General features: G+C 44.7%; 1 protein-coding gene across 2 annotated transcripts in view; it reads left to right on the top strand.

Annotated features, from left to right (window-relative positions):
• exoc3l2b (exocyst complex component 3-like 2b) overlaps window positions 1-21,239 on the top strand; it is a 102,068-nt gene that overhangs the window by 66,625 nt on the left and 14,204 nt on the right. The gene's annotated exons all lie outside the window — the stretch shown is intronic.

Raw genomic sequence — 21,239 nt, 5'->3', positions numbered from 1 at the left:
TGTGTGTGTGTGTGTGTGTGTGTGTGTGTGTGTGTGCGAGAAGGAGAGCTCTCATTGCAGACGCTGCATGCTTGTACATTAACTCACACAATACCCCCACTGTTTAAGAACACACACACGCACACACACACACACACACACACACACACGCGCACACATACACACACACACACACACGCACACACACACACACACACACACACAGTTTCTCCTGTTCCAGTCTGCAGGTGTTCTGGGGCAGGCGGTATCTTAATTCTAATTCCACCAAACATAATATGCCCGCAGTCAGCAGTTTGCCGTGTACTCTCAGAGAAGTGTGCGTGTGCGTGCGCGCGCGCGCGCGCGCGTGTGTGTGTGTGTGTGTGCGTGTGTGCGTGTGCGTGTGTGTGCGCGTGTGCGTGTGCAGCCTTCATTCCAAGAGGTTGGGTTACAACGGGAGTGTTTTAAGAGTTTCCAGTGAACTTAGACGAGGTAGAGAGTCCACTATAGCGCTGTTACAAGTACAGTCTTATCTGTGAGCATTGACCCCTACAACACCCTGTGATCAGACACACTCTCTATGTCTCTCTCTCTCTCTCTCTCTCTCTCTCTCTCTCTCTCTCTCTCTCTCTCTCTCTGTCCTACACTGTCTCCCTCTCACTGTATCTCTCTCTCTCTCTCTCTATCTCTCTCTCTCTGTCCTACACTGTCTCCCTCTCAGTTTGTCCTACAGTCTGTCTCTCCTACACTGTCTCCCTCTCTGCTGTCTTGCTGTCTGTCTCTCCTGCACTGTCTCCCTCTCAGCTGTCTTGCTGTCTGTCTCTCCTGCACTGTCTCCCTCTCAGCTGTCTTGCTGTCTGTCTCTCCTGCACTGTCTCCCTCTCAGCTGTCTTGCTGTCTGTCTCCCTCTCACTGTGTCCCTCTCAGCTGTCTGTCTCTCAGGGACAGTGGTGGACAAAGTTCTCAACCCAGTAGTCCCAGTTCCTCCGTCAAAATTGTGCCCACACGTTAATGCACTTTGCTTTAAAACGAGAAAGGACTCAAGTCGTTATATATCAGCTTGCACATTCCATTCTCCAGCTCATTGTACCTCAGTGGGTCTTTCTGTAGTGGCGTTTGCAATTTACAATTTAGGCATTTAGCAGACGCTCTTGATCCAGAGCGACTTACATTAAGCTAAAAAAAAAAACATGGCATATACATCACATATATAAAAAAGTAGTTATCATGAATCGTGTATAAACTAAGAACGTAACAGTGGAGTATCTATATGTCAGCTATACATACTATACTATACAAGTAAGACGCGCAAACGCGGGAAGAGAACGCAGCTCGTACATATTTGGGGTTTTTTAAGATTTTTTTTAAGTTCTTTTTTTTAAGTTCTTTTTTTTAAGTTAAGTTTTTTTTTTAAGTTAAGGTTTTTTAAGTTAAGGTGTGTGTGTGTTTTTTTTTTGTGTGTGTGTGATACAGCTGCGCCCTCTGGTGGCGGGCAGGTGGTGTTACAGTGTGACACACAGACACACACACACACAGACAAACATGATCTGCTAGGTCTCATAGTTAGTGCTCACTGCGTTCGCAATTATATATTATACAATATACATGTGTACTATAAAGTGCTATGACTACATAAAATGCAATTCTATAGTGCTGTCTACGTAACGAGCTATAAGTCTGTCTAAAATACTATCTAAGTCGTTTGCAGTCATTTGCAGTCTAGTCATGGTACGTTATGGGGGAGAGGAGAGTGGGCCTAGTGTCCCATTGGCTGAGACGCTAGTCTCCCATTGGCTTAGAGGCCAGCCAAACATGAAAAGGATTTTTTCTTTTTTTTTTTACTGTACCATGTCCCAGGAATGGGTGGACCCACTCCCAAATATTTGGGAGTTCCCCAAATATTAAAGAAGTTGCCATGTATTGCTGTACTTTTTAAATATTTTACATAATCAAAAAATGGTATACCCGGGTTAATGATGGTTTGACAACAGTTATAGATAGATAGATAGATAGATAGATAGATAGATAGATAGATAGATAGATAGATAGATAGATAGATAGATATGTTATATGTTTAGTATAGCCTTAATTGGAGACCGCACATGCATTTTCCTTTCAGAAGAAAATAAAACGCCTGGGCGAGAGCCTATTGTGGCATACGGTATCTGCTAATTACTGATTGCCGGCAGCTTTATTCAATTGACACTTCTACGTCTACTCCACTAGGCCTATCATATAGAGTCAACATTTTTACTTTTACTCCACTAGAATTATTTTAAACTTTATAGTTACTTTTATTAAAAAACACACATTAACCACTTCAACCCTATACATACATACTGTATATTCCTCACACATTGTGAGCTTGTACTTGCTACTTTCAAATGATTTTCTGCACACATTTTGAACTTGTGTGAAATGGGACATTCTGCAAATTATGATTTTACTTTGATGCCGATACTTTTGTACATTTACTCGAGTACATTTTGAATATGGGACGTCTACTTGTAACGGGCGGAGTATATACAGGCCTATACATCTTCATTTCAGTATTTATACTTGTACTCATGAGTAAAACATCCGAGTACTTTTTTTCCGCACCGTTGTTTCTGTCCAGCCAGCCCACTGGTCACATGGTCAGGCAGGGGAAGCCCCCCCTCCCCCTCCCCTCCCCCCTCCCTCCATCCCATCCATTCACCTTTATAAATAGCAGTTTGGTGTACAGTCGCTGTTGTTGGCCCAGACGGAGAGGAAGGGTGTGTGTGTATGTGACTGTGTGCGCGTGTGCCTGCACACGTGTGCGTGCGTGTGTGTGTGCGCGCGCGTGTGTGTGTGTGTGTGTGTGTGCGTGCGTGCGTCTGTGTGCGTGCTCCAGCCTAGGTATGCTAGTTATGTCTGCCCCGTATTATACGTCCCAGCTGGGAGTGATTTGTTCCTAACGGAGTTACGGAGGGAACAATGAGACCTGTGTGTCTGGCACACGCACGCACGCACGCACGCACACGCACGCACACACACACACACGTGTGCGTGCGCACGCTTGCAACCCACATGGTATATGGAACCATATACATAAATACATCTGGGGGCGTCATGGTCGTAAATGCATGCGTGTACACTTAACCACTTAAACCAGTGGTTCCTTGAGGGGGACCTGTACGCCGGGTCCATTTGGTTTCATTTTTTACACTCACGAGAGTTATACATTATTGTCACACACATCTGCATTACTCAATGTATACAACAAGTCTATACATAATTAGAGAATGTAGAATAATTTGCTATTTCGATCAATGTTTTTTCCCGACATGGCATGGGAAATGGAACAAAACATTATTTCGTTTTTGCGGGTCTGAGAGGCTATAAAGGTCATCAAATGGTGGTCCGCGGCGTGGATCAATTGCCCAATAAATGATGGACCTTGGTGTGAAAAGGGTTGAAAACCACTGACTTAAACCCTATAGGCTAGTTGAGCGGGGTTCCCCAGGGGTCTGTACTATAGGTCCCCCTCCTCATCCCCCCCCCCCCCCCCCCCCTCTCTGCAACAGATGTCTTTGCCAGAGCCGATCTAGTACAGGCTCACAGTGGACTGTGTTGCAGCTAATTACACATACACGCAATCATGCACGTGTGCGTGCGTGTGTGTGTGTGTGTGTGTGTGTGTGTGTGTGTGTGTGTGTGTGTGTGTAAGGAGGGAAGGGACTAGTGGACAAGAGATCCAGTATATAAGTCATTTAAAACTTGGTTGCATTTTTGGACAAAATCTGGAGAAGTATTATATCAAAACAATTGTTTTACAAAGGTCGGCCTGCTGGTGGCGCTATAACAGGCCGTTCTGGAGAATTTGGGGCAGAGGTTCATCGTTGGCATCCAGGGAGTGTGTGTGCAAAATTTGGCATCAACCGGGTTAACGGTGCTGGAGATTATAGCTGGTAACAGACGGACGGACAGCCATAGCCACTTGCCCATGCATGTGCTCACTTCAGTGTCATGACGGCTATGGCCGTTTTTAGCCCAAGGAGTGTTTTTGGTGCAAAACGAATGCTTGGAATGGATTCAGCATCATAAAAAACCCCTAGTTTGACACGTCACATGCTACATAAAGCATGATGAAAATTAGATTTCCTTATAGGTTGTTAATGGTATATGGTCATATATTATGGCAATTATGAAAATTGCTCAACATATGCAAGTTAGCATCCAGCAGTTTCTACATGCTGGGGACCCGTACTCAACATTTATAACATCAGTTTCTACATGCTGGGAACTCATACTCAACATTTATAACATCAGTTTCTACATGCTGGGGACCCCTACTCAACATTTATAACATCAGTTTCTACATGCTGGGGACCCATACTCAACATTTATAACATCAGTTTCTACATGCTGGGGACCCCTACTCAACATTTATAACATCAGTTTCTACATGCTGGGGACCCCTACTCAACATTTATAACATCAGTTTCTACATGCTGGGGACCCCTACTCAACATTTATAACATCAGTTTCTACATGCTGGGGACCCCTACTCAACATTTATAACATCAGTTTCTACATGCTGGGGACCCCTACTCAACATGTATAACATCAGTTTCTACATGCTGGGGACCCATACTCAACATTTATAACATCAGTTTCTACATGCTGGGGACCCATACTCAACATTTATAACATCAGTTTCTACATGCTGGGGACCCCTACTCAACATTTATAACATCAGTTTCTACATGCTGGGGACCCCTACTCAACATTTATAACATCAGTTTCTACATGCTGGGGACCCCTACTCAACATGTATAACATCAGTTTCTACATGCTGGGGACCCATACTCAACATTTCTAACATCAGTTTCTACATGCTGGGGACCCATACTCAACATTTCTAACATCAGTTTCTACATGCTGGGGACCCCTACTCAACATTTATAACATCAGTTTCTACATGCTGGGGACCCCTACTTAACATTTATAACATCAGTTTCTACATGCTGGGGACCCATACTCAACATTTCTAACATCAGTTTCTACATGCTGGGGACCCATACTCAACATTTATAACATCAGTTTCTACATGCTGGGGACCCCTACTCAACATTTATAACATAAAACATTGGTGTACTCATGTGCCTGGGTTCACATTCTGGCAAGTGGACTAATAAGGGATGCTTGTATTACTGTGAAACAAACAAACAAACACAAAGTCTTTGTGTGATAGATTTTAGTTTGTGATAGATTTTAGTTTGTCGTTCTGTATAACCCATTTAGAACTGAGGCCCATTCTACAAAATGTTTTCTGACGAACCCATGTTTCTGTGTCTAGTGCTGCTCAAACTATTTCATGTCAAGGACCCCCAGGAATTATATGAAATTGGCCGCCTAACCCCCCCATCTGTAATGGTGTGTAGTTCCAGGGACCCCCCTCCCCCTCATAGGAGCAAAGATTTCAGTTAAAAACATTCACTCTCAAAGAATATACATACTCAAAGATTTGCGGCACATTTTCAAGACTTTTCTAAAATAGCAGAGAGCTATATATAGCCGCGCTATGAGCTTGTAGATCTGCTATGTTTCAATAGCTAAAGCATAACATAATTCTTACAACATCCCAAAAGGGGTTCCCGTCCTGAATGGGTTAACTCTGAGGACCCACCCCACCCCAGGGTCCCCAGACTTCCCTGTTGAAAAGCCGTGATGTCTAAATAATAACCACGTGTCAAAGGACTGTCAACGTCGTCACGGCTCTTTGAGACGCGGGCGCTACAGTATACAGACAAGTCGTTATGACAAATTATCCACAGCTTTGGGGAGGGAGGGGGGGGGATGAGGTTACGGTTTCAGGAAATGCATCCGAGAGGCAATTGAGGCCAATTAAGCTGTTTCACTTCCCTTCACACAATGGAAGCACTAACGGAGAACACATGCTGTTTAAGTCGCATCCCATCAGGTGCAAACTGTCAACGCCACGCCGCTCGCAGACACATAGTTGTCACTGTCGGACTGAAACCTCGTGCGTCTGTGTTTTCATCTTATTGTCTCCGCCAGGCCGAAGGCATGGGGAGAGAGTATATGTTTTATTATCTCCGCCAGATCGAAGGTATGGGGAGAGAGTACATTTTATTGTCTCCACCAGGCCGAAGGCATGGGGAGAGAGTATATTTTATTGTCTCCACCAGGCCGAAGGCATGGGGAGAGAGTATGTTTTGTTGTCTCCACCAGGCCGAAGGCATGGGGAGAGAGTATGTTTTGTTGTCTCCACCAGGCCGAAAGCATGGGGCGAGAGTATGTTTTACTCGCATGGGGAGAGAGTATGTTTTGTTGTCTCCACCAGGCCGAAGGCATGGGGAGAGAGTATGTTTTGTTGTCTCCGCCAGGCCGAAGGCACGGGGAGAGAGTATGTTTTGTTGTCTCCGCCAGGCCGAAGGCACGGGGAGAGAGTATGTTTTGTTGTCTCCACCAGGCCGAAGGCACGGGGAGAGAGTATGTTTTGTTGTCTCCACCAGGCCGAAGGCACGGGGAGAGAGTATGTTTTGTTGTCTCCACCAGGCCGAAAGCATGGGGCGAGAGTATGTTTTACTCGCATGGGGAGAGAGTATGTTTTGTTGTCTCCACCAGGCCGAAGGCATGGGGAGAGAGTATGTTTTGTTGTCTCCGCCAGGCCGAAGGCACGGGGAGAGAGTATGTTTTGTTGTCTCCGCCAGGCCGAAGGCACGGGGAGAGAGTATGTTTTGTTGTCTCCACCAGGCCGAAGGCACGGGGAGAGAGTATGTTTTGTTGTCTCCACCAGGCCGAAGGCACGGGGAGAGAGTATGTTTTGTTGTCTCCGCCAGGCCGAAGGCATGGGGAGAGAGTATGTTTTGTTGTCTCCACCAGGCCGAAGGCATGGGGAGAGAGTATGTTTTGTTGTCTCCGCCAGGCCGAAGGCATGGGGAGAGAGTATGTTTTGTTGTCTCCGCCAGGCCGAAGGCATGGGGAGAGAGTATATGTTTTATTGTCTCCACCAGGCCGAAGGCATGGGGAGAGAGTATGTTTTGTTGTCTCCACCAGGCCGAAGGCATGGGGAGAGAGTATGTTTTGTTGTCTCCACCAGGCCGAAGGCATGGGGAGAGAGTATGTTTTGCACTCCGTCCGTGTGTCCGTCCGACTGTCCGTCTGTTACCAGCTAATCTCCGGCACCGTTAAAACCCGGTCGATGCCAAATGTTGCACACACACACACACACCCTGGATGCCAACGATGAACCTCTGCCCCAAATCTTCCAGAACAGTCTGTTATAGCGCCACCAGGAGGTCGACTTTTGGAGAAAAAAATATTTTAGTGGTTCTTTCTTTCTTGGCCTACTGATGACTGTGGATGTGTAACACCCAGGAATCAAAAATCAAACCCTGGTCTCCCACGTGGAAAGCCAACATCTTGACCACTAAGCCCAGACAGTGGCCTTGTGGTTAGAGTGTCCGCCCTGAAACTGGGAGGTCGTGGGTTCGATCCCCGCCCCGGGTCATACCAAAGACTGTAAAAATGGGACCCAATGCCTCCCTGCTTGACACTATAGGCTCGGGGGAGATTTTGGACCTTTGAGTCCATCGGGGGCTGCAGGTTGTGAGCCACTCTGCTACACGTGCGAAGTTTCACACCAAACGCTCCAGCGGTGCCTGAGGCAAACTGTTGACAGACTGACTGACTGACTGACTGGCTGGCTGGCTGACTGACTGACTGACTGGCTGGCTGACTGACTGACTGGCTGGCTGGCTGGCTGGCTGGCTGGCTGGCTGGCTGACTGACTGACTGACTGACTGACTGACTGACTGACTGACTGACTGACTGACTGACTGACTGGACGTACAGGGTTGAAAACGTCATCTCCATAGCCCTGCCAGAGATAATGAAAGTATGCACTGTGAATACAACATGACTGTACACTGCTGTCTCCCAGAGGAGGCCATTGGTTGTGACCCGCTATAGTGAAAACAACGCCTGCAAAATGTGGTTATCATTTTTTTTTTTGATTGTTCTACTTTCCTTTGGGTGGTATAGTTGTGGTTATAGAGAAATGCTTTCACTGTGTTGGGGATTAATTTGCACTTAAAGAGTTTTGGGAATGAGGTTATAGAGTTTCAGGAAATGCATCCAAGGGAGAATACCATGCGGCAATCAGTGTTCTGTGGCCTAAAGCAACGTCTCCTGACATGACTACACACACACTACAGCTTTGAGATCTGACTGTGGGGATCACTCAGGGGTCTTTGAACAGCCTCCCACTCCCCTAGGGGGGGGGGGGGGGGGGGCATTGATTGATTGATTGATTGATTGATTGCAATTTTGTATTCTGTGACTCATTTTGATACAGAGTCTAGATACATGAAAGGAGAAAAAACTGATTTTATTTTATGTTTTTTTTAATCCAAACTGAGTTAATAGCACAGGCAGACTCTTCACATATAGTAGCGTGTCTGAAATGAAATGTCAGAGCTGAAATCGATATGAAATAAATGCTTAAACATGTACAGTAGCTATAGGTAGGTGTAATGTTAGAGTCCACAGAAGTGAACCTTTCATGCCTGTTTTTCTCCAAAAAAACCCTCCAAAACTGGCGGATCAAACTGAACAACCGATATGTCAATCTGAAATATCAATAACATATATAGCGCAACTTTTTGTTCAACTTTGACCGGGCTCTGTCACATGAAACTATGTTCTGTGTCCATTGTATAGTTCCACTATTGAGTATACTTTTTCCACCGCTATATAGCTCGATAAACCCATGAAACATGTGTCCCAGTGTTTGGGGAAAGCGTGGTACTATAGGGGAGTATATGCGTCCTATAATAGAGTCTTGACAAGCGTACGTAGACGAGGCCTCATCGTTCCAGCCAATCCCCTGGTCGGTGCTTCGACTGGCTGTTATAGCAGGAAATGAATGAGCTCACAGAGAGAGAGAGGAGGTGCTGGGCCAATGACATCACTGGGAACCTTTCAGCTTCCATCAGTGCTTGTAGAGGTGATGGATAGTCTGCTGTAGTGGTTATGGATAGTCTGGTGCAGTGGATAGTCTGGTGTATTGGATAGTCTGGTGTAGTGGATAGTCTGGTGTAGTGGTGATGGAACTATTCCACAATATCTGAATGCTACGTAGAGTCTGGAACTACAGCTCCCGAAATCCGAGTAAGGAAGCTGCCATTTAAATCTGCTATTTAAAAATAGCAGATCTACAAGCTCATGTCATAGCGCGCCACCAAGCGGCGCGCTACGAGCTTGTAGGTCTGGTCTTGTTGAAAAATCGAAGAACGACTGACACAGAAACATGGCTTTTTCAGAAAAACGTCAGGATGTAGAAGACATTGTTAGAATCTGATCCCAGGTCAGAATGGGTTAACAATGGAATTTAGTGGCAGTCGGGGGAGCCCCTGCCCCGGGCTGCAGCCCACCCTAGCCCAACGGTAAATCCGGGCCTGCAGTTTCAGACAAAGGTTCTTTAGTTTTTTTGGTATTCAGACAGCCAGCAATGCATGGGTAAAACACTCTGTGACACATCTAGGGGGCACGATCTACATTGTGCTGGCTGTCTGAATAATAATAAAATTGAGAAATTTTGAGAAATTCTGAAAATAATATTGCTCATAGCAGCAGCTTTAAAGGAGAATTCCATGCTAATAAGGCTTTTTTACCTTTATTTGTAGTTGTTACGTCCCCGCCAAAGAGGTCCAGGTGTTATTTTGTGCAAAAGCGCATTATTGGCTATTTCCCCTACCATAAGCCCTCAATGAATTGCATTGAATTGAATGGGGAATTGGGGTGTTGGCTTATTTACATCGCTCAAAGAAATATATATATTTTTTGATGCTATATATCTATCTATCTATCTATCTATCTATCTATCTATCTATATATCTATCTATCTATCTATCTATCTATCTATCTATCTATCTATCTATCTATCTATCTATCTATCTATCTATCTATCTATCTATCTATCTATCTATCTATCTATCTATCTATCTATCTATCTATCTATCTATCTATCTATCTAAATAGTATCCCAAGCGGCACACTTATTTTGATGGAAATAAGTGAATTAGCACAAAAACCCAACCCCCATGGAAGGCTTATTATATTAGGGGAAATAGCCAATAATGCTCGTTGGCACAAAAAAAACAAACAGCTGGGCCTCTTTGGTGCAGGGGACGTATAACGACCACGAATAAAGGTAAGAAGAAAGCCTTGCATGGAATCCTCCTTTAACACTGTTACAGTGGTCTGACATTGTTCCGTTGAAAGCCAGCACGGTTGAAAGGACAGCTATAGTTCCGGTCAGCTCAGTCTCAGTCACGTCCGGACAGGACAGGACAGGACAGGACAGGACAGGACAGGACAGGACAGGACAGGACAGGACAGGACAGGACAGGACAGCAGTGCATGACGGCTGACCATGCAGTGACTCATCGTATATATACGCCTTTGCCTCGTCAGTCTTTGTGCGAAACACCATTTCCCATGAATCATCATCGCGTTCCTGCCCCTCCCCCGACCTGGACCGTGCGTGCACTCCCCAATGTGGGCCAATGGTGGAAAGAAAGCTTTACTTTATTTCGTTTATTTGACTCGGGACAGTGTATATTGAATGATGAACGTTAGGTTAAAAATGCAGTTTTAAATATACCAGATTTAGCAAGATTTGCTCATTTCCATCTGCAGTCCCCTGCAGACATCAAACATCAGACAATACAAACAGGACTGACATATACAGGACATATAGCATACAAATACCTATAGTACATTTCAAAAGAAATGTATACTATATTACTAGGTAAAGCTGAGCCTTAGATATAGACAGAGTTACGCAAACTGTGTTCACTTCATGGGGCTTCAGTCCAATGGCGGCTCTCCTACATAGACTTCTATTGAGAATGGGGGACAACCAACTGGGACAAAAAGGCCTGGACCGGAAGTATAGGCATAGAAATGCATTGGCAACATATGATCTTAAATCCCTTTATTTTAGATTGATTTGTAGTAGGCCTAATAGTACAACATAAACATTAAAGAGACTTTTGTTGTTACTGTACAATATACTTTAAAACAGTTGTCATGTTGCACACATGCTTAAAATAGCACTTATTTGCGCCGCCCTCGTTGAAAACAATGTATTTCCAACTCCAGCTTGTCTCAGTTCAGGCTGCCTGAACAGGGCTCGGTTTCTGCCCCCTCAATGTCGTAACTCTTCTATTTTGATGGCTCTGGTGTAAAGTAACTAAAGTATCAGGCACGTGCAGAGAGTCCACGTGCACACGAGGGCACTTTTGGCCCAAAATAGCAGATCTACAAGCTCACGACGCGCCACGCTGCGACGCGTTCAGAGCTTGTAGATCAGCTATTTTTCGGGGCGCAACCCAGCACTCTTTATCTAGTGGAGATGCGGTGTGTATAACGACATGGATTTATAGAAACCAATTAGTTCAATGCAAAATGATGCGTTCAAGTGGTCTGGAAAGGCCAGTTGTTTCGCAGACGGGTAAAAGGGCAGGGGCTTTGATGTCTATGTGTGCACGTCCCTGGTTGAAAGTAACTAAGTATACTAAAAGAGACACTTTGCAACCACATCTTATTTTAACCCATTCTGACCTGAGGTCAGATTCATACGAGGTTTCCACTAGGACACACACTGGTCTGATTAACCCATTCTGACCTGAGATCAGATTCTAAAAATGTCAGTCGTTCTTCGATTTTTCAAAAATTGCAGACCTCATAGCGCGCCACCGAGTGGCGCGCTACGAGCTTGTAGATCTGCTATTTTTCAATAGCTAAAGCATAACATGATGCTAACACCAAAATGGGTTCCCGTTCAGAATGGGTTAATGATGTTTGGGAGACAAGAAACACTTCCCTGGGGGGGGGGGGGGGGGGGGGGTTTATGTGGTGTTTTTAGACATGTTAGTATGAAAGTGTCCATGATGTCATGGACACTGGGCTCACTCCCTTCCTGGGCGACTACATGTTGTCTCAGTAAGACAGCCCTCCCCCTATCCACAAGGAGGAGCAGTGCACCAAAGCAGCATGGGAATTGTAGTGCAGGAAGGAAGTGAGCCCAGTGTCCATGACACCATGAAAATATCTAAAAACACATATTACACTCATACAAACCCCAAACAAGGTTTTTTTTTGTCTCCCAAACATCATTAAAATTCGATCTGGTTGCAAAAGGGGTGAAGTGGCCCTTTAAATGTATAGGGTAAGTGCTATTTGTTTGTAATTTCTTCCTCAAAAGGTTAAATCTCTATATTGTGATAGTAATCATTAATTATAGATAGAGTGTTTGTTCAAGGAGGAGAATAATAATTATTACATACATAATAATATAGTTCATTATAATGAATATCTCTGAATGATGGAGACACTCTGAAATGACTGCAGCACCAGTAGAACACAAGGATTATATTTATTTCATGTTCTTTTATTGTGGAGACTCGGTACGCGTCGGTGAGAGTTGAATCTGCACGTATACATTCCACTCAACCAGGACATGTTTATGCACGGAGTACACACACAGAAGGGAATTTAATAGAACATGGATTGTCAGCCCATGCACCTGCGAGGTTTGTAAATGCACAGTTTATACTTGCATCATCTCGTGGATAACTAGAACTAATCCACACGGTGTAGTTCACATCAGAGCGATCAGACCACATCCATCTACGCTCCACGTAGAGGTCAGTCAGCCCAATCCAGGTCCGTGGCTGCGATGGCAGATAGTTCTCGATCAGCGTCAGGACAAAGTCGTGCTCCTCCTTCCTGTGGATGGACGCCAGGTTGGCACCTTGATCCTGGCAGTTCTTCTCTGCGTCATGCCAGGTCAGGTGTGTAGGCAGGTACTTGTAGCAGCGATGGTTGAAGCTGAACCAGAACACGGGACAGCTCCCACGCTCCAGCTTCTGCTCAGCAGAGGGACTGGCGTGCACGGTGCCTACACGCACGCACACACACACACACACACACACACACACACACACACACACACACGCACACAGCACACACGCACACAGCACACACACACACACACACACACACACACACACACACACACACACACACACAGAGAAAGAAAGAAAGAAAGAAAGATGCCAAATGAGTCATAGAAGAACCATTTAACCCAAAATAATCATATTATTGAACTGGGGAGTGAGTGCATGAGGGACCCATGCAGTTCTGACAAGCACTTAGAATCCTATAGGCATTACACATATATAGTTTGACTCGGTTCCACAGATACTGTATACATGTTGTGAAAATATAGCCGATCTACAAGAACAATTCTATTACCTAGTGCCGCCATAAGGCCCAGCAGGCACAGGAGTTGAGGATTCAGCAGCATGTCAGCCCGAGGCGGTCTCTGTGGTCCGTGGAGATTAGGGGGGTCGGGGTCTTCAGGGTGCGTGTCCGTGGAGATCGGGTCGAGGGTCTCCCTGAAGGGTTGCTGTGTTTGCTGTCTTGTGTCTGACTTTTTATGTGCTCCACACGAGGGTGTTTTCACGGCCGGCAGCATTTGATTGGTCGTGACACATTAGCAGGTGTGGGGTTCACACACACAGTGCCATGATGATGTCAGGAGAAAACCTCGTGTCCAAATGTCCAAAAATGTTGCTTTTCAACATTAACCTTCTTATTCAGCAAGAATAGCAGATCTGCAATGTGACGCGGTTTGAGTTTTGTATATCTGCTTATGGTTTCCTGTCTTGTGTGACTGTTGAAGTATGATGGTAGGGTGTCCATTTATGGGAAAATAAATAAATGAATAAACAAATAAAATATGGAGATATGAGGATTCTGCCCAACAGCAACAGGCAGAATCCTCGTTTGACCCACCTTTTCACACACGCCCACACACCCACGCACACACATACACACATACACACACACACACGCATGCACGCACGAGCGCACGCACACACACACACACACACACACACACACACACACCTCAAACAGAGAGAGAGAGAGAGAGAGAGGGGAGGGTGGGGGTGATATGATGCAATATACAGTCTTCAACTGGAGTTTACCGTATTCATGTCACATGTAATACATAAAGTATAATCCTGAACAATTTAATGTACTTTCATCATGTAGAGTCAGTGTAAGGCAGTGAATTGAATGAGACAATGTTGTGCGTGCGTGCGTGCGTGCGTGCGTGCATGTGGCTGATCCTCGTTTTTGAAAATTACTCCAGTAAATCATCATTGTACCCGGATGTTATGCGGGAACTCCTACTGAGTGTAAAAAAAAAAACCTACTGTCTGGCCTTGACAGCCCATACATCCAAAAAGAAAAGTCCTATCTAGGTCAAGATTCAAGATTCAAGACAAGTTCAATTCAAAATGATGCGTTCAAGTTCAGACTTTGGGAAAAAAAGCAATTCTCCTGAATGCAGCCTTCTGATATGGCATGGAAAGGAGTGGCATTTGCATTTCTTTCACTTATAGTAAATGCTGCATTCGTGGTCTGGAAAGGCCAGTTGTTTCACAGACGGGTAAAAGGGCAGGGGCTGAAGCCCCCTTTGATGTCTATGTGTGCACGTCCCTGGTTGAAACTAACTAAGTATACTAAAAGAGACACTTTGCAACCACATCTTATTTTAATGATGTTTGGGAGACAAGAAACACTTCCCTGGGTTTTCTTTTTTTATGTGGGTAACTTATGTTTTTAGACATGTTAGTATGAAAGTGTCCATGATGTCATGGACACTGGGCTCACTCCCTTCCTGGGCGACTACATGTTGTCTCAGTAAGACAGCCCTCCCCCTATCCACAAGGAGGAGCAGTGCACCAAAGCAGCATGGGAATTGTAGTCCAGGAAGGAAGTGAGCGCAGTGTCCATCATGACACCATGAAAATATCTAAAAACACATATTACACTCATACAAACCCCAGGAAAGTGTTAGTTTTTTTTGTTGTCTCGAGACAGATCTGGTTGCAAAAGGGGTGAAGTGGCCCTTTAAATGTATAGGGTAAGTGCTATTTCTTTTGTACTTTTTACCCCTCAAAAGGTTAAATCTCTATATTGTGATAGTAATCATTAATTATAGATAGAGTGTTTGTTCAAGGAGGAGAATAATAATTATTACATATATAATAATATAGTTCATTATAATGAATATCTCTGAATGATGGAGACACTGCAGCACCAGTAGAACACAAGGATTATATTTATTTCATGTTCTTTTATTGTGGAGACTCGGTACGTACGTCAGTGAGAGTTGAATCTGCACGTATACATTCCACTCAACAAGGACATGTTTATGCACGGAGTACACACACAGAAGGAAATTTATTAGAACATGGATAGTCACACCATGCATCTCCACAGTGTGTAAATGCACAGTTTCTACTTGCATCAACAGTTGGATAACCAGAACTATGCCACATGGTGTAGTTCACATCAGAGCGATCAGACCACATCCATCTACCATCCACGTAGAGGTCAGTCAGCCCAATCCAGGTCCATCGCTCCGATGGCAGATAGTTCTGGATCAGCGTCAGGACAAAGTCGTGCTCCTCCTTCGTGTGGATGGACGCCAGGTTGGCACCTTGATCCTGGCAGTTCTTCTCTGCGTCGTGCCAGGTCAGCAGTGTAGGGTGGCCGACATACTTGTAGCAGCGATGGTTGAAGCTGAACCAGAACATGGGACAGCTCCCACGCTCCAGCTTCAGCTCAGCAGAGGGACTGGCGTGCACGGTGCCTACACGCACGCACACAGCACACACACACAAACACACACACACACACACACACACACACACACACACACACGCACACAGCACACACACACACACACACAGAGAAAGAAAGAAAGAAAGATTCCAAATGAGTCATAGAAGAACCATTTAACCCAAAATAATCATATTATTGAACTGGGGAGTGAGTGCAGGGACCCATGCAGTTCTGACAAGCACTTAGAATCCTATAGGCATTACACATATATAGTTTGACTCGGTTCCACAGATACTGTATACATGTTGTGAAAATATAGCCGATCTACAAGAACAATTCTATTACCTAGTGCCGCCATAAGGCCCAGCAGGCACAGGAGTTGAGGACTGATCAGCAGCATGTCAGCCCCGAGGCGGTCTCTGTGGTCAGTGGAGATTAGGGGGGTCGGGGTCTTCAGGGTGTGCGTCCGTGGAGATCGGGTCGAGGGTCTCCCTGAAGGGTTGCTGTGTTTGCTGTCTTGTGTCTGACTTTTTATGTGCTCCACACGAGGGTGTTTTCACGGCCGGCATCATTTGATTGGTCGTGACACATTAGCAGGTGTGGGGTTCACACACACACACACACACACACAGTGCCATGGTGATGTCAGGAGAAAACCTCGTGTCCAAATGTCCAAAAATGTTGCTTTTCAACATTAACCTTCTTATTCAGCAAGAATAGCAGATCTGCAATGTGACGCGGTTTGAGTTTTGTATATCTGCTTATGGTTTCCTGTCTTGTGTGACTGTTGAAGTATGATGGTAGGGTGTCCATTTATGGGAAAATAAATAAATGAATAAACAAATAAAATATGGAGATATGAGGATTCTGCCCAACAGCAACAGGCAGAATCCTCGTTTGACCCACCTTTTCACACACGCCCACACACCCACGCACACACATACACACACACACACACACACACACACACACACACACACACACACACACACACACACACACACACACACACACACACACACACACACAAACAGAGAGAGAGAGAGAGAGAGAGAGAGGGGAGGGTGGGAGTGATATGATGCAATATACAGTCTTCAACTGGAGTTTACTACCGTATTCATGTCACATGTAATACATACAGTATAATCCTGAACATGTTTAATGTACTTTCATCATGTACAGTCAGTGTAAGGCAGTGAATTGAATGAGACAGTGTAGTGCGTGCGTGCGTGCGTGTGGCTGATGCTCAATTATTGAAAATTACTCCAGTAAATCATCATTGTACCCGGATGTCATGCGGGAACTCCTACTGAGTGTAAAAAAAAAAAAACATAGTCTGGCCTTGACAGCCCATACATCCAAAAAGAAAAGTCCTATCTAGGTCAAGATTCAAGATTCAAGACTTTATTATAGAGTTGATTGGAATTTGTTTCAGTGTCACTAAAAAAAACATACATACAAAAAGACACATATTCACATCACATAATCAGACGGTATAGAACACGATACAAGAGTACAGACGTCATATGAGGGGGGACTGTTACAATTCATGTTGAGTAAATAAATTGCAATTTCATCACAGTTCATCGTTTTTACAAAGCAGCTTCAGGCTGTAAAGTGCGAGTGAAAAGGGGGTCAGCATTCAGGAGGCGAACAGCCTCAGGTTAAGTGCTGTTCTTAACCCATTCTGACCGGGAACGCGTTTTGGTGTTAGCATCACGTTATGCTTTAGCTATTGAAAAATAGCAGACCTACAAGCTCATAGCGCGCCACCGAGTGGCGCGCTACGAGCTTGTAGGTCTGCTATTTTTTTTAAATCGAAGAACGACTGACATTTTTAGAATCTGATCTCAGGTCAGAATGGGTTAATCAGACCAGTGCTGTGTCCAGTGAAAACCTCGTATGAATCTGATCTCAGGTCAGAATGGGTTAAAGCGGGAGGTGTTGCCCTTTAGAGACCGGAGTCTCTTACCTATGAGGGCAGGCGGGGTGCGAAAAGAGAGCAGGCAGGGTGGGAGGGGGTCGGCGATCACCTTCTGCATCCTGCGCTTAGTATACGTGTGGTGTAGATAGAGGAGACGGATTGGAGGTCGAGGCCAATGATTTTTGTTGGCCGGTAGCATTTGATTGGTCATGAAACATTAGCAGGTGTGGGGTTCACACACACACAGTGCCATGACGATGTCAGGAGAAAACCTCATAATGTCCAAAACTGTTGCTTTTCAACATTAACCTTCTTATTCAGCAAAAATATAGCAGATCTGCAATGTGACGCTGTTTGAGTTTTGTATATCTGCTTATGGTTTCCTGTCTTGTGTGACTGTTGAAGTATGGTCAAGTATAGGGTGTTCATTTATGGGAAAGTAAATAAATGAATAAACAAATAAAATATGGAGATATGAGGATTCTGCCAAACAGCGACAGGCAGAATCCTCGTTTGACCCACCTTTTCACACACGCCCACACACCCACGCACACACACACACACACACACACACACACACACACACACACACACACACACACACACACACACACACACACCTCGAACAGAGAGAGAGAGGGGAGGGTGGGGGTGATATGATGCAATACAGTTCAACTTTAGTTTACCGTGTTCATGTCATTAATATGTACTTTCATACATATATTATTATTATTATTATATTCATGTATATGAGATGAACTAACATCTGATCGACAGTCCATACATCCAAAACAGAAAAGTCCTATCTGATTGCATTAGACAACGTTAAACTCACTTTGCCCATGCATGAAGTGACCACCACCCTGACTAAAAGCAACCCGGGGACCACCACCACCACTATTGTGATCAGCCGACCACCTGTCCCTCGAGATCCCGAAATTGCACCACAGCTGGGATCATTTGATTGGTTAATGATCTAGCAGCAGAGTTTTGAATGAGTTGTAGTCTGTCTATAGTCTGATAATTTTTTGGTAATCCTGTGAATAGTGCGTTACAGCAATCGAAGCGGCTGGTGAAACAAGGCATGGATGATCAATTTTGGGCTGTATTTCTGAGATGAAAGAATGCAATTCTTGTTATTTTTGTTGATGTTGGATGTGAAGTTGAGATCGATTATGACTCCGAGGCTCATGGTTATACTTGTGGCTTAACCCAAGCAGCTAGCTAGATGTCCTAATGAGCTCATCACTTGTTCTCTTTTTTTTTTTTACCTTTGGACCTTTATCAGTAACACCTCTGTTTTATTTCCATTTCACTGTAGTAGGGTTTAATTGCACTCATCCACCCTGTTATCTCTGCGAGACAGGAGGTGAGGTGGGTTATACTGTTATCTCTGTGAGACAGGAGGTGAGGTGGGTTATACTGTTATCTCTGCGAGACAGGAGGTGAGGTGGGTTATACTGTTATCTCTGTGAGACAGGAGGTGAGGTGGGTTACTGCATCTGTATTGTGAAGGTTCTATGGACATGTATAGTTGTGTTACGGTGTACAGTATACTGTAGTTTCTGACGACGTCTCCTAGAGGGAGCATATAGAGAGAGAGAACAGTGGTGGGAGCAAGGTTACACTTCCGTGAGTGACACCGAAAGGGACAGCATGTTTGCCCAGAAACACTATCATACCCACAGCAGCCGTGGAGTTCACACACCAGTGCCATGTGTCCAAAACTGCACACACGCCCACACCCACACACACGCCCACACACACGCCCACACTCACACACACGCCCACACACACGCCCACTCACACGCCCACACACACACGGCGCGACACATTGTGAGCTCGTAGATCTGCTATTTTCAAAAGTATAGGGCATGAATAGCTGCAGGTAACGTATAAATGAGACATTCTGCACGAGTATACTTTTACTTTTGGTACATCAAGTACATTTTGACTGTGCTGCATGTGGGTTGCTGTCTGTCTGTCTGTCTGTCTGTCTGTCTGTCTGTCTGTCTGTCTGTCTGTCTGTCTGTCTGTCTGTCTGTCTGTCTGTCTGTCTGTCTGTCTGTCTGTCTGTCTGTCTGTCTGTCTGTCTGCCTGCCTGTCTGTCTGTCTGTCTGCCTGCCTGCCTGTCTGTCTGTCTCAGTCTCCATTGTGGAAGCACGCATGCAGGCCAGCAGTGTCCCATTTGTACCCTCTGAGGCTAACCTGTATTTACCCAGCCTGACTGTTGTTGAAAACGCCGTCCTTGTTACTTTAACATGACATGAACAGCAGTGAATTGTGAATAAACCACCGAAGCTCTATAGCTATTTCAAATATGGCTTGTACACACGTATCACGCACGCACACGCACGCACAAAAACACACAGTGTCCTAGCAATTGGGTAGTTTTGTCCAGCTAGCCACATGCATGAACTGGCACCATCTCCTGACCGTGCATTGCTACTGCGTGCACAAACAACATCTATGATCTATTCTCAACAGACAGTATTCAGCAACAAAAAAACTCGGCAACAAAAGTTTGGAAACTTAACTTTGGGGTCCATTATTTCTCCACTTTAACTCATTTTGGGGCGGGAACCCCTTTTGGTGTTATAATTTAAGCTATTGAAAAATATCAGATCTACAAGCTCATAGCGCGCTCGGTGGCACGCTACGAGCTTGTATAGGTCTGCTATTTTTGGAGAAAAAAAAATCGTGAAAATGTGGCGCAAATCCTGGCAGAAAACTGTCATGATTTAGAAGAAATTTTATACATTTCGACGTCAGGCCTAAATGGGTCAATAATTCCGATAAGTACTGTATTTTATATCATTTTAATCGTCGTCACCTCTACGACGAGCTATAGATTGAAAAGATAAAGCGTTCGTGGAATGAGCAACACTGCTAAACGTGTGGGCGGGGCGGCACCTCCAAACAATGTGCCAAAATGGCAAGTGCTTTGTATTCAACCCTTGTTTTGAGTTGCTTAGCCTTAGTGGATTGGATGATTGCACTCTCCCACATTAATAAGGGGGAAAACATTCTCATTCTGGTCACCAACCTAGTTAACCCATTATGACCTGAGATCAGATTCTAAAAATGTCTTCTACCTCCTGACAGTTTTCCCATTCTGACCTGAGATCAGATTCTAAAAATGTCTTCTACCTCCTGACAGTTTTCCCATTCTGACCTGAGATCAGATTCTAACAATGTCTTCTACATCCTGACAGTTTTCCATTCTGACCTGAGATCAGATTCTAAAAATGTCTTCTACATCCTGACAGTTTTCCCATTCTGACCTGAGATCAGATTCTAAAAATGTCTTCTACCTCCTGACAGTTTTCCCATTCTGACCTGAGATCAGATTCTAACAATGTCTTCTACATCCTGACAGTTTTCCATTCATTAGAAAGCTCTCGTAAAGCCTGTAGCTTTTATCGAGAGGGAAAAAGGAAGTTGCCGCCGCACGCCTGTTGTTCCTGTCTGGCGACTACAAAACAATACTACAACATGACGTAAATGGTAAACCATATCATCCCCTCAAGCCCGGATCATATCCCGAAATGAAATGGTGCCCAGGCTACCCTAACACTGAGTGTAAAGTTAATAAAGTGTCAAAATGGCCTTTTTTTTTTAAACTGTTGGAAGTGTG

Source organism: Protomyctophum bolini, assembly GCF_963924005.1.
Source record: "Protomyctophum bolini genome assembly, chromosome: 9".
Taxonomy (NCBI): domain Eukaryota; kingdom Metazoa; phylum Chordata; class Actinopteri; order Myctophiformes; family Myctophidae; genus Protomyctophum; species Protomyctophum bolini.
The sequence above is the reverse complement of the archived record's forward strand: the minus strand, read 5'-3'. Positions and strand labels throughout refer to the sequence as shown.